General features: G+C 46.7%; 1 protein-coding gene across 19 annotated transcripts in view; it reads right to left on the reverse strand.

The window, feature by feature from the left end:
• The window catches only part of pins (G-protein-signaling modulator pins), a 188,747-nt gene that overhangs the window by 118,496 nt on the left and 58,111 nt on the right, over positions 1 to 12,140 (reverse strand). Inside the window, exon 1 of one of the 19 annotated variants that reach the window (XM_045752239.2) lies at positions 4,266 to 4,428. The exons of the other annotated variants lie outside the window; for them this stretch is intronic. The gene's annotated coding sequence lies outside the window, so the exon portion shown is untranslated. Of the gene's footprint in view, positions 1 to 4,265; positions 4,429 to 12,140 lie in introns of those variants that run through there. 19 annotated transcript variants of the gene reach the window in all.

Raw genomic sequence — 12,140 nt, forward strand, 5'->3', positions numbered from 1 at the left:
CCACCACAGCCCGGTTGGTCCGGCACTCCTTGGAGGAATAAATCTAGTTTCCTCTTGAAGATGTCCACGGTTGTTCCGGCAATATTTCTTATAGTCGCTGGGAGGACGTTGAACAACCATGGACCTCTGATGTTTATACAGTGTTCTCTGATTGTGCCTATGGCACCTCTGCTCTTCACTGGTTCTATTCTGCATTTTCTTCCATAGAATCATAGGATCTACACCATCCTGGACAACATGGGTTCAACACCAAGCACCTCTGCCTCTCACAATAGCAAGACCACCGAAACACAGCCTTACCTGTCACGGAAGACGAGCAAAACGCACGTGTAATATACACAGATTTGAGTAAAGCTTTCGAAAAGTGTGGTGTTACTGCACACAAAATGCGCACAAAGAGTGTCCTACTGGCAAAGTAGGAAGATGGATCTATAATTGCCTAACGAACACAACTCTGTGTGTAATTGTCATCAAGGTAAAATATGAATCATCCACCGTGAAGAGCTCAGGCCTCCAGGGTACTGTGATTGCTCCGGTACTACTTTTTATCCTCGTATCAGACACATAAGGACACAAACTATAGTACCATACGATGTACCTTTTTACAGTACCTTTGCAGATTACACTAGGATTTTCCTGCGAGTAGACAATAGAGGGGACAGCAGAATCTGATGTAAATCAAGTCTTTTAATGGGTGACAAAAATATGTTTAATGAAGTTCCAGCTCCTGCGCTGCGGAAAAAACGAAAATATAAAAATGGACACCATATAAAACGCAGTCAAATCACACTATTGAAAGAAAAATCAATATTAAAAGATCTGGGAGTAATCTTGTCAGACGACCTTACTTTTAAAGAACCCAATAAAAGTAGCTATCACAACTGCAAGAAAAATAACAGGTTGGATAACAAGAACCTTTCAAACAAGATACCAATGATGAGGCTTACAAGACTAGTTCCCTCTCGGGTGGAATACTGATGCACACTAACATCCTCATTCAAAGCTGGAGAAATTCCTCACCAAGAGAACGTGCAAAGATATTTTACTGCTCGAACTGCCCCAATAAAACATCTAAACTATTGGGACCGCTTAACATTCTTAAATCTGTATTCTCTAGAGCGCAGGAGGGAGAGATCCATAATTTACAAGTGGAAAATATTAGGAGGACTGGTTCCAAATTTGCACACGGAAATAACTCTTTACGAGACCAGAAGGCGTAGGAAGGAGGTGCAAAATAGCCCCGTAGAAAAGCAGAGGTAAAATAGGTACGCTGAGAGAGCTGTTGAGACAACAGGTCTCTCAAGTCAGAGAGACTTGGGACAACATCAACACCCCAACATCATCAAGTTTAACATCAAGAGCCCAAGACTTTTCAACACTCTCCCTCTAAACATAAAGAGAATAAATAGAATTCATCTCACGGAGATCAAAACAGAACTTGATAAACACCTCCAAAGGATACCTGATCAACCAAGCTGTGATTCATACATTAAACTGTGAGCAGCTGCGTCTAACAGCCTGGTTGACCAGACAGACTACCAACCAGGAGGTCTGGTCAGAGACCGGGCCTCTGGGACACTGATTCCCAAAACCAACACTAGGTAAAAATACAAGTTAGGTCCAAGATTCCACACTACCCCCCCCCCCATCACTGGTGGATGAAAGTGTGAGTGTGTGGGGGGGGGGGTATAAAATGTGGGGGTGGGAGAATATATATAATAAAATGTGTTGAAATGTTGAATGTTAAGGGACTAGGACAGTAAGGAGGGGGGAAAGGGGTAGTTATATCTGCTAGGGACTGGCCACACGCGCGCACGCACGCACCACCTGGGAGGTGAAATCCTGCAAGAGTCAAATAGAGAGAAAGACCTGGGGGTTGATATCACACCGAACCTGTCCCCAGAGACCCACATCAAAAGGATATCATCAGCGGCATATGCTAGACTGGCCAACATAAGAACTGCCTTTAGAGACTTGTGTAAGGAATCGTTCAGGACTCTGTATATCATTTATGTCAGACCCATCTTGGAATATGCAGTGCCAGACGGGAGTCCATACCAATTAAACACAAGACAAAGTTAGAGAAGATTCAGCGGTATGCCACCAGGCTTGTCCCGGAACTGAGAGGAATGAGCTACGAGGAAAGGCTAAAGGAGCTGAACCTCGCGTCCCTGGAAAACAAGAGTAAAGGGAGACATGATAACCACCTACAAAATTCTCAGGGGAATTGACAGGGTGGACAAAGACAAACTCTTCAGCACGGGTGGGACACGAACAAGGGGACACAGGTGGAAACTTAGTACCCAGATGAGCCACAGAGACGTTAGAAAATTTTTTTCAGTATCAGAGTATTTAATAAATGGAATGCTCTAGGAAGTGATGTGGTGGAGGCTGACTCCATACACAGTTTCAAATGTAGACTTGATAGAGTCCAGTAGGCTCAGGAAACTGTGCATCAGTTGATTGACAGTTGAGAGGCGGGACCATAGAGCCAAAGCTCAACCCTCGCAAGCACAATTAGGTGAGTACACAGCTTGGTGAGCAGCCATTGTTGGTGCAGAGGTCGTGATCACAATCTCCCCGCGCCTCCTCCTCCCCCTCACCTGATAAACTCCACCACACTTCAATACAAAAATACACACCTGAAGCAGAATACAAAAAATATACAAACGGGAGAGATAAGAAGGTGTGGCGTACAGGAGTCGGTCCCACACTAGGGAAGGTCGCGGCGCCCTTCCTCACACAACACCAAGTGTTGTAGAGGCAAGAAAGGCAGGGAGACGAGGGCAAATGTCAAAAGGGGGGGGGGGTGAAGGAAAGACAGGCAAAGGGAGGGGGAAGCGGTGAAGGTAAGAGGGAAGGGGAGGAGGGTGTAGGACCTGCCTCCGTGTTCTCAGACGATCAACAGGTTAAAGACCCCCCCCCCATTGTTCACCAGACTTGACACACTGTAACCTTGATAGTGACCTAAGCTGGTGACACCCTTAGTGTCACCAGCTTAGTGTGAGTGACACCCTTAGGAGCCTCGATGGCCATTACCATACCCCTGATATCTTATGGGCCTTCCTAGTGGTGTTCAGCTAATCGAAGATGCTAATCGAAGATGCCCAGCTAATCGAAGATGCTATCCCACCCGACAAAAATATATCAAAACACAATAACACAATGATATACATAACAAAAAAATCAATACCATGAGCCAGGTGTTCCGAAGATAAACAACAATAACCACACATTATCACTTCGAGTGGGACTGCTTCCAAATCTGCACGCGGAAATAACATAGCATGCTACCAGGAGGCATGGCAGGATGTGCAGAATAGTCACGTTGTGGTGCAGTAGGCACGCTGAAGGAGAACTATCAACATCAGAAGCCCAAGACTGCTCAACACTCTCCCGCTGCACATAAGGGGCATAACTGGCCGGCTTCTCACCGTGATCGAAAGAGAACTCGATAAACACCTTTACCAAAGGATACCTGATCAACCAGGTTGTGATTCATACGTCAGACTGCGAGCAGCCGCGTCCAACAGCCTAGTTGACCAGTCCAGCAACCAGGAGGCTTGGTCAGAGACCGGGCCGGGGGGACGTTGATCCTCAGTATTACAAGACGATAACAGCAAGGTAGCAAGCACCCACAACCACCAACGCCCACAACCTCCCAACGCCCACTCGTGTACACTAGCAGCAACATAAAGTGGGCGTGATTACCGTAGTCTCATGCCACGGAAACTATTCATCAATCTATCAATTACTCAAACACCTGACATCACCGAGCACACCTGATGCCACTAATTAGCGGGCGAGAACCAGACAACCTTCCTGGACGGCACCCAACGGATGGTCCACCTGGACGTCCCTACCTCTTCCCCAGGGAGGAAACTGGCGTAGATTTATCTAGTCTAGCAGAAAATAGTTTATTAGGTCAGATGAACTACACAAAACAAGATAATGGGGGTAGAAATCGCCTAAGGTACTCTATCCCTTTGAGATATATTTCTTTCCTGTCTCAATAAACATACTTGAACAAGATCATTTTTGAGGGGTAGTGGAGCAAGGAATGTGGTGGTCCCCGAGGACAGCGTGTCTCGATACCAGCACATGTAATACTCGTGTATGTTTACAACCTCCCCAGCCCCACCCACTCCTCTTGTTGATACCAACGTCTGCGTCCTGGAGCAACTCGCTGCCAATGACGGATTATTACCGCAAACGGTACGGCTGCTCCTACTAGAATACGTACAAGCACTTGTCTTTGTACTTACACAGCTGGTAGTCAGAAATCAAAATTAGTCCTCCAGAGCCCAGCTGACATGTTGTTGAATTCCAGAAACTGGTCATCAACCGCTTCTCATATCGACTCTTGCAACAGATCAGCAACTCCCTGGCGTATGGCAGAGCACTCTCGACTTTGTCGTGTCTTACACAGCAAGACCACCTCAGAGAATTAACACCCTTCTAAGACTGCTCAGGAGGGTGTTAATTCTCAGGCACTTTAAGGCTTCGCATGGAGATAATCGCTGCTCGTACCACGGGTCAGTCTTGCTTACAGGACTTTGAACAAGCAGACTCGAGTGCTTGCAGATCACCGAGGTCAAGCACCCTAATCCCCAGACAAAAAGTGAAATGTTGACATGTCCCAGTGATGTGCGATCTCGTTAATGTATGACATCATACGTCTCCCACTTTTGGCTACATTACGTCACGTGACCTTTAATACGTTCTCGACGGATATGACATCAGAGCTCCAGCAGTCACCATCTTTACTAAAACAATACATTAAATACAATCAATAAAATACAAGGTGGTGGGCGTGGGCGGCATACAGGCGGGGTTGTATTGTGTGTAATCAACAACATTGCGAAGCGTTACAAATACAATGTGATGAGTTGCGCCTAATGTCTTCAGTTAGTCACCATGCCAAGTATGTCGTGTTTGAGGGGGGGGGGGGTAGGTTTCCACAACCATAACCTTGTTAATAACCCCCACACAACCGACTTCATAATGCTCCAGGACCAACCGAAACATCGTCGACGTCTCCATCTACTGATGTGTGATTTTGGCTTTATATCTTCAGCCACGTTATTGTGACTCGTCGTCTGCAACAATAAGTTATGAGGCTCTCTCATGTCCCCTTCCCACTCACACCAAGCACCCCATGCCCCCCCCACACTCATCATTGACACAATGACCTCCTCCCCCTCCACACAGAAACACAACCCCGTCATGGTAACTCCCACGAAGAACACCAACAACACTGCCACCTTCCTCTAAATTAACTAGCGACGTGGAGAACACGACAGGAGGGGACATGAAGAACACGACAGGAGGGGACATGAACACAACAAGGGGGGACGTGGAGAACACGGTAAGCAGGAGACGGGGGGAGGGAGTGGTAACAGCTCCGGGAAGCATGGCCTTAAAGTTGAGTTTGCACAGACACCAGCCAGTGAAGCAACAGTTGAGGCAGCACCACAGCCAGTCACTACAGCAGCCATCCTCCCACCAGGGGCAGCAAGGCATTCATTCATTCAGCCAATAGTTCTATCCATATGGCTAGACATTTCCTCACTCACTCACACAACACCTACCCTCGCCACTTCTCTAACTTCCGCCTCCACACAATCCTTCCTCCACCTCCTCCCCCTCTCTCTCTCCACATAACTCTATGAGCTCCACAATATTTCCATCTGGCATTGTTCTAACGTACAATACACTGCATCTCTCCAGCTACATCAATAAACAACAGCTTACAACTGTAACGAAGCCAAGTTCCATTCCCCTACAAACTAGCGTCTACTTACACCACTACGGCTCCCACCACACACATAGTTAGTAACAGTTGATTGATTGATAGTTGAGAGGCGGGCCGAGAGCAGAGCTCAACCCCCACAAGCACAACTAGGTGAATACACACACACCTACATCTCTCGTATGGGTCAACAGGGGTTCTGCAGTAGCCATTAGTCTTGTGTTGTGTTGTGTTGTCAAGCAGTGACGTTGCAAGAGGGCAACTAAGGTGACGGCTCTTGCGTCCCGGGACGGCTCCCGGCCGCTCAACATCTGTCACTGTAGCCTGTGTCATTCTTTTATGGAATGAATAGGTGAATTTTTTTTATGGAATGAATAGACAATTCATAACAATTCAAGTGGTTTTTTTTGTTGTTTCTTTGTTCACTTTTAAAACTCCAAGGGACCCCTCTGAACTAGCTATTTTAGGAGCCTTCATGACAAAAGCAAAGAAGCCGTAGATAACGCAAGATAACAGCGAACAAAGGACACAAAAGAACCCGAAGCAATAAAATATTAAATGAAAAAAATGGCAGGAAAAATACAAGACAAAAGCCACAAGAATCAAAGTTAAAGTAAGACGAGGTTAGGGAGAAGATCCTGGAGGCGCGTCCCAGTACAGGTTACAGTACAGTACAGTACAGTTACAGTAAAGTACAGTACAGTACAGTTACAGACAGGACGTGAAGACGACGCCGTCGCCAACTCCTGGCCACCGAGGATGTGTGAGTGGGTCATGACGCGGGTCATGACGCAGCTCTGTGACGCAGCTCTGTACTCTACCAGCATCAAGGTGGTGGTGGCCTCTTCTGTCTCAAAACTTGATCACAGATTCTTAACACCCCGAGGCGTTCAGACACTACATAGAGAGTAGTCGCACTGAGGGAGCGAGAGCTGCGTCTAGTGACGCAGAGGAGACCAGCCTATGTTACTCTCTATCTTTTACTATCTAGTATCATGGTGTGTTTTCTTCTTACCACCAGAAACCTGGTGGTAAGAAACCCCGCCTCCCGCCCGCCAGGGGCCGCCCCCGCCTCCCGCCCGCCCGCCAGGGGCCGCCCCCGCCTCCCGCCCGCCCGCCAGGGGCCCCTCCTCCGTCCACCAGGGGCCGCTGGTCGACCCACGAGAGTCCTCCGCCAGAGTCCGTGGCCCCACTCGCTCTTCAATATTGGTATCTAGAAGCGTCCATATTGCCGGCCCTCCACCTGCCGCCGCCATTATTTAGGAAAAATCAGACCACATAAATTACACGTGCCGATATTGATGGAAAAAAAGTTGGTGACTAACAGCATAATTAGTGAGAAATTATTTGGGGGGGGGGAAGTGACACAGGTGTGTAACTGGGGTGTAGAGTGACCCAGGTGTGTAATGTTACAGGTGTGAGTAGAGGTCTACCTGTTGTTGGTTCCGATGATCAGTGTGTGCCTACGGCCCGGCCTGTGACCAGCCTCCTGGTTGGTGGTGAAGTGTTCCAGGTGTGTGTACCGGGCCAGGTGTGCGAGGGGAGGTGTTACAGATGTGTAGATACGACAAGAGTGTGAGGACAGGTGTCTCAGGGACAGGCACCAGTGTATCATTATCAACCCTCACTTGGCCACCGACCGTCGACCACCATAGCTCTTACGCTACCAGCCACAAGGGTAGACCCGCGTGCAGTGGCTCCCGTCTTACCGGAGTGGGACATGAGCGGGATCCTAGGAGAATCCGAGAGAGGGGGTGTGGGGGAATCCGAGAGGGAGGGAGTGGGGGGAGGGTCGGAGCGGGACCAAGACGGGCGCCCCGAGCGCGAGCCAGGCCAGCACGCCCTCCAGACATCACACTCCACACTAATTAGGATGACAGGGTAAGCTTGCATAAACCTCTCATTCATTCAAGCAACTTTAAAAGTGTCCCCCCCCCCCCCCCCGGGGCTACACGTAGTCTTCTTTAATCTCTAAATACAGCAAGCTGCTGCACCCACACGCTGTTGAGTGCAGCATAATATACTCAGCAGCTGCTGCTCACCCTTCAACATCTACAATTACGAAGCCATTAAGACGTATGACGGTATTAATATTAACATCTTTATTGACAAAATTAATTACAATTTTGCCTAATTTGAGGATTTCGATTAAGTCTTTTTAAAGTGAGGATAATGCTGGTATTCACTGTCACGCAGGACAGAGGGTCATACATAAGACAATAGGTCTAAACTGTAGGCGGAAGTACATATATATCATGGTTACAATCAATGTTTTAATATATGGATATGTGAAAACGACTTTCTACTACGTACGATGGTCACTACATCGCTAACCATCAAGATGAACGATGACAGTTCCACACAAGAGACTACTACATAAACCTGTGAGGCAGGCAAGCAGCAGGAAGTGGAAGCGTAAATACATTAGTAAGAGTACCTAACAGACGGGAGTCAGACACAGTGAGGGGTGAGACGTCGGACTGGCATAGAATAACATGCGGGGTATCTCAGGGATCAGTGCTGGGACCCATACTAATTATCATTTATGTTAATGATCTGATTGATAAAGATTAAGCCGCCCAAGCGGGGGCAAAGGCATGAGTAGCCCGTAAATTAATGACCTAATCACAGGGGTTGCATCCAATATGTCGACGTTTGCAGGTGATGCAAAGTTAATGAGAAGAATCAAGACAGATGAAGATTTTAAGATACTTCTCGATAACTTAAACTGCAGAGTTGGTCCGATAAATGGCTCTTGGAGTTCAACATAAGCAAATGCAAGATGATGGTAATGGAGAAGAGACGCCAGGAGACAAGCAGGAGGGAACACAATGAAGGGAAACAACCTCCCTGTAATGACTAGAGAAAAAAATGGGAGTGGATATTAACACCAAGCCTTTTGCTGCTAGTCTATTGCAGCCGCACCAATGACTCCGGAGGGTGGAGGCGAGGACACGATGGACATCTTAATAGCTTTTGACAAAATATCCATAGAAGGCTTTGTTGTTAAGGAAGACTTGTGGGATTGGTCAGGCGATTTACAGATCGTTTATCATTAGACTGAACTTCCAGGCTGTATGCTCAGTAATGATAGGGCATTGGTAAATTGGATTAATCCTCCCACTCTATATACTAGGCTAACTAGAGCCTATTGCATACCTGTTGCAGATCAGAAGTTAAAAGATGTGCAAAGTCCAGGACCATGACAACACTGGACCTTGACTATACCTTGCAACCTTGCCCGTAGCCCAGCCGTCTCGTGGTCGTCAAGAGGTGTTCCACTGTGTGGATTTCCAGAGAAAACACATACTTTGTCTGGCCTCGGGCCGGGCTTTGAAAGTAGAAGAACTCCCAGAACCCCATCAACCAGGCCAAGGACAAAGTGTACCCAATAGGACACAGTCACACCTGAAGAGTACACAAATATTTACTACATGACATCTGGTCAGTGGGTACCACCACATTCCCGGCACATTTTCGTCTAGACTCTAGCAGTTAGACTTAAGTCTCTCTGGAGATTACCTTGTGCCGTCGGCTTCCACCACTTTAACTCCATTCCTTGTGTTCACTCTCATAGTATGTCTTCGCCGACTTGATAATGCTCCAAGATGGACCAAAACATCGTCGTTTTTTTACCATTTTTCTGATGTGTAGTTTGGTCATCAGTCGCGTTATTGTGACTCATCGTCTGCGTATGTCTACGTCTGTGTAGGGTAAAAAATACTCTGAAACAAATTCTTTCGAACGTGTGTGGCTAAATTGCGTACTTAATTTCCAACTGTATTCATATGTTCGTGTACATCATATACTAAATAATGTCCTTGTCAGGCCTGTCTATTCCCTTCAGAATTGAATATACAGTAATGTTTTCACTGACAAGTCAACGTTCCAGGGACGTGAGATGGATGGATGGATGGATGGGGGGGGGGGGGGGGGGAAGTGAATGTGTATGTACTCACCTAGTTGTGCTTGCGGGGTCGAGCTCTGGCTCTCTGGTCCCGCCTCTCAACCGTCAATCAGGGCGCCTCACAGCTGGATGGACAGCGCTTCGGATTCGTAGTAGTCCTGAGGTTCCGGGTTCGATCCCCGGTGGAGGCGGAGAAAAATGGGCAAAATGTTTCTTTCACCCTGATGCCCCTGTTACCTAGCAGTAAATAGGTACCTGAGAGTTAGACAGCTGCTACGGGCTGCTTCCTCGTGGGGGGGGGGAGGTTTGTAACAAAAAGGAGGCCTGGTCGAGGACCGGGCCGTGGGGACGCTAAGCCCTGAAATCATCTCAAGATAACCTCAAGATAATCAACTGGTGTACAGATTCCTGAGCCTATTTGGCTCTATCATATCTACATTTAAAACTGTGTATGGAGTCAGCCTCCACCACATCACTCCCTAAAGCATTCCATTTGACGACTACTCTGCCACTGAAAAAATTATTTCTAATGTCTCTGACTCATCTGGGTACTGCCTGTGTCCCCTTGTGCGTGTCCCACCCGTGCTAAAGAGTTTGTCTTTGTCCACTATCAATTCCCCCGAGAATTTTGTAGGTGGTTATCATGCCTCGTCTTTTTAACCGTCGAATGTCTAATGCACTGATCCGTACTTAATTTTCTATCATATCTGCTAGATAATATTATATATATATATATTATATATTATATATTATATATTATATATATAAATAATATATATATATTATATATATATTATATATATAGATAATATATATATATATATTATATTATATATATATAAATAATATATATATAACCACACACACACACACACACACACACACACACACACACACACACACACACACACACACAGAGACGTTAGAAAGAATTTTTTCAGTGTCAGAGTAGAAGACAAATGGAATGCTTTAGGGAGTGATGTGGTGGAGGCTGACTCCATACACAGCTTTAACTGTATATATGATAGAGCCCAGTAGGCTCAGGAACCTGTACATTAGTTGATTGACAGTTGAGAGGCGGGCCGAAAGAGCAGAGCTCAACCCCCGCAAGCAAATAGGCGAGTACACACAGGGTGTGGGTGAAGGGTGAGAAGGCGTGAGGGAGGGTGCAGAAGAGCACACACAGAGTGAGGGTGAAGGGTGAGAGGGAGCGGGAGGGCAGTAGAGGGCGGCGTAAGTGGAGTGTGAGGGAGAGACAAAGTATCCCTCACATGGTGGTGGCGGTGACCTTACGCGGGCTCCCATCACCGCCCCGGATGCTCACACAACTTGCCACTCTCTCCAAGGACCTCCTCCACGCATCAAGTCTCCGCCATTGGAAAAGTTGCAGCCATTTTTTCACCCCCGTTTGGATGTGAGAGATGTATGCATTTGGGTAAGCGATACCTAGCTCACGGACAGAATACATACGTACGTACGTACGTACGTACGTACGTGCGTGCGTGCGTGCGCGCGAGAGAGGGAGGAAGGAAAAAAGTTTTATATGTTACAACAGCTCAGTGGCAGAGTTACGTGTAGCCTAGCCATGTATCACTTTATTTGACTAGGATATTTTTGTGTTCAATTACACACAAAGTTCTGACATTCAAGGGTTCGAATCCCTAGACTTCTCTGTTAATCATTCGTCTCGGGCAGAGGTTCTCAACTTTATTTTACCCTTGTGCAACCCTAGAAATAATTTTTTTGTCTCAAGGAACCCTTACATAAAATTTATTATATATATATTTCTTAATCTTATGCAGCAGTGTAATTGGGAATAATGTCTTTCAAAACGGAAATAAAGAAAAACGCGTATTAAAAAGTATGCCTCTTTAACGCAAGGAGGCTAACTGCCACTGTTATGGCATTAAGATGCCTTGAAAGAAACTCAAAAGAAGCGGTGATCACCCACTGATTCAAACGTTGCACTTCGAACCTTTAGGAAAGAAACAGGCAGAAGATCTAGGGACTGATCTCTGCAATCTAAACTGTAAAAATACTAACCATCAGGGAAAAGTTAATCATCTAATTTGATAAACTGTTCACCTGAAACAGCTGAGTTTGGGTACAAGTGTCAGGATTAACAACCAACGGGGGGGGGGGGGGGGGTCTTCATATGGGGGGGGAGGGGGGGGGGGGGTCTTCATATGGGGGGAGGGGGGGGGGGGGTTGTACATGCGGCTATGGTGATACATTCACTACCAGGATGCGTGACGCTGCCCTGTAAACCTGCCCTTCAGTACAAAATTTAAAAAAAATCCATGGTCAAAACGTTCTTAACTCCTCACATAGAGCGCTGGACACAACGTTCTCAACCTCCCTCGACAATACTTATAAATCTTGGCAAATGTGGCGTGTTAGTGGCCGTCAACTACCAATACTTGAACATTAGTCCAAGTGCGCGTGCAGTTCTCAAAATCAAGGCTGTTAAATAAGCAACCT

This window comes from Procambarus clarkii, chromosome 82, assembly GCF_040958095.1.
Source record: "Procambarus clarkii isolate CNS0578487 chromosome 82, FALCON_Pclarkii_2.0, whole genome shotgun sequence".
NCBI classification, from domain to species: Eukaryota; Metazoa; Arthropoda; class Malacostraca; order Decapoda; family Cambaridae; genus Procambarus; species Procambarus clarkii.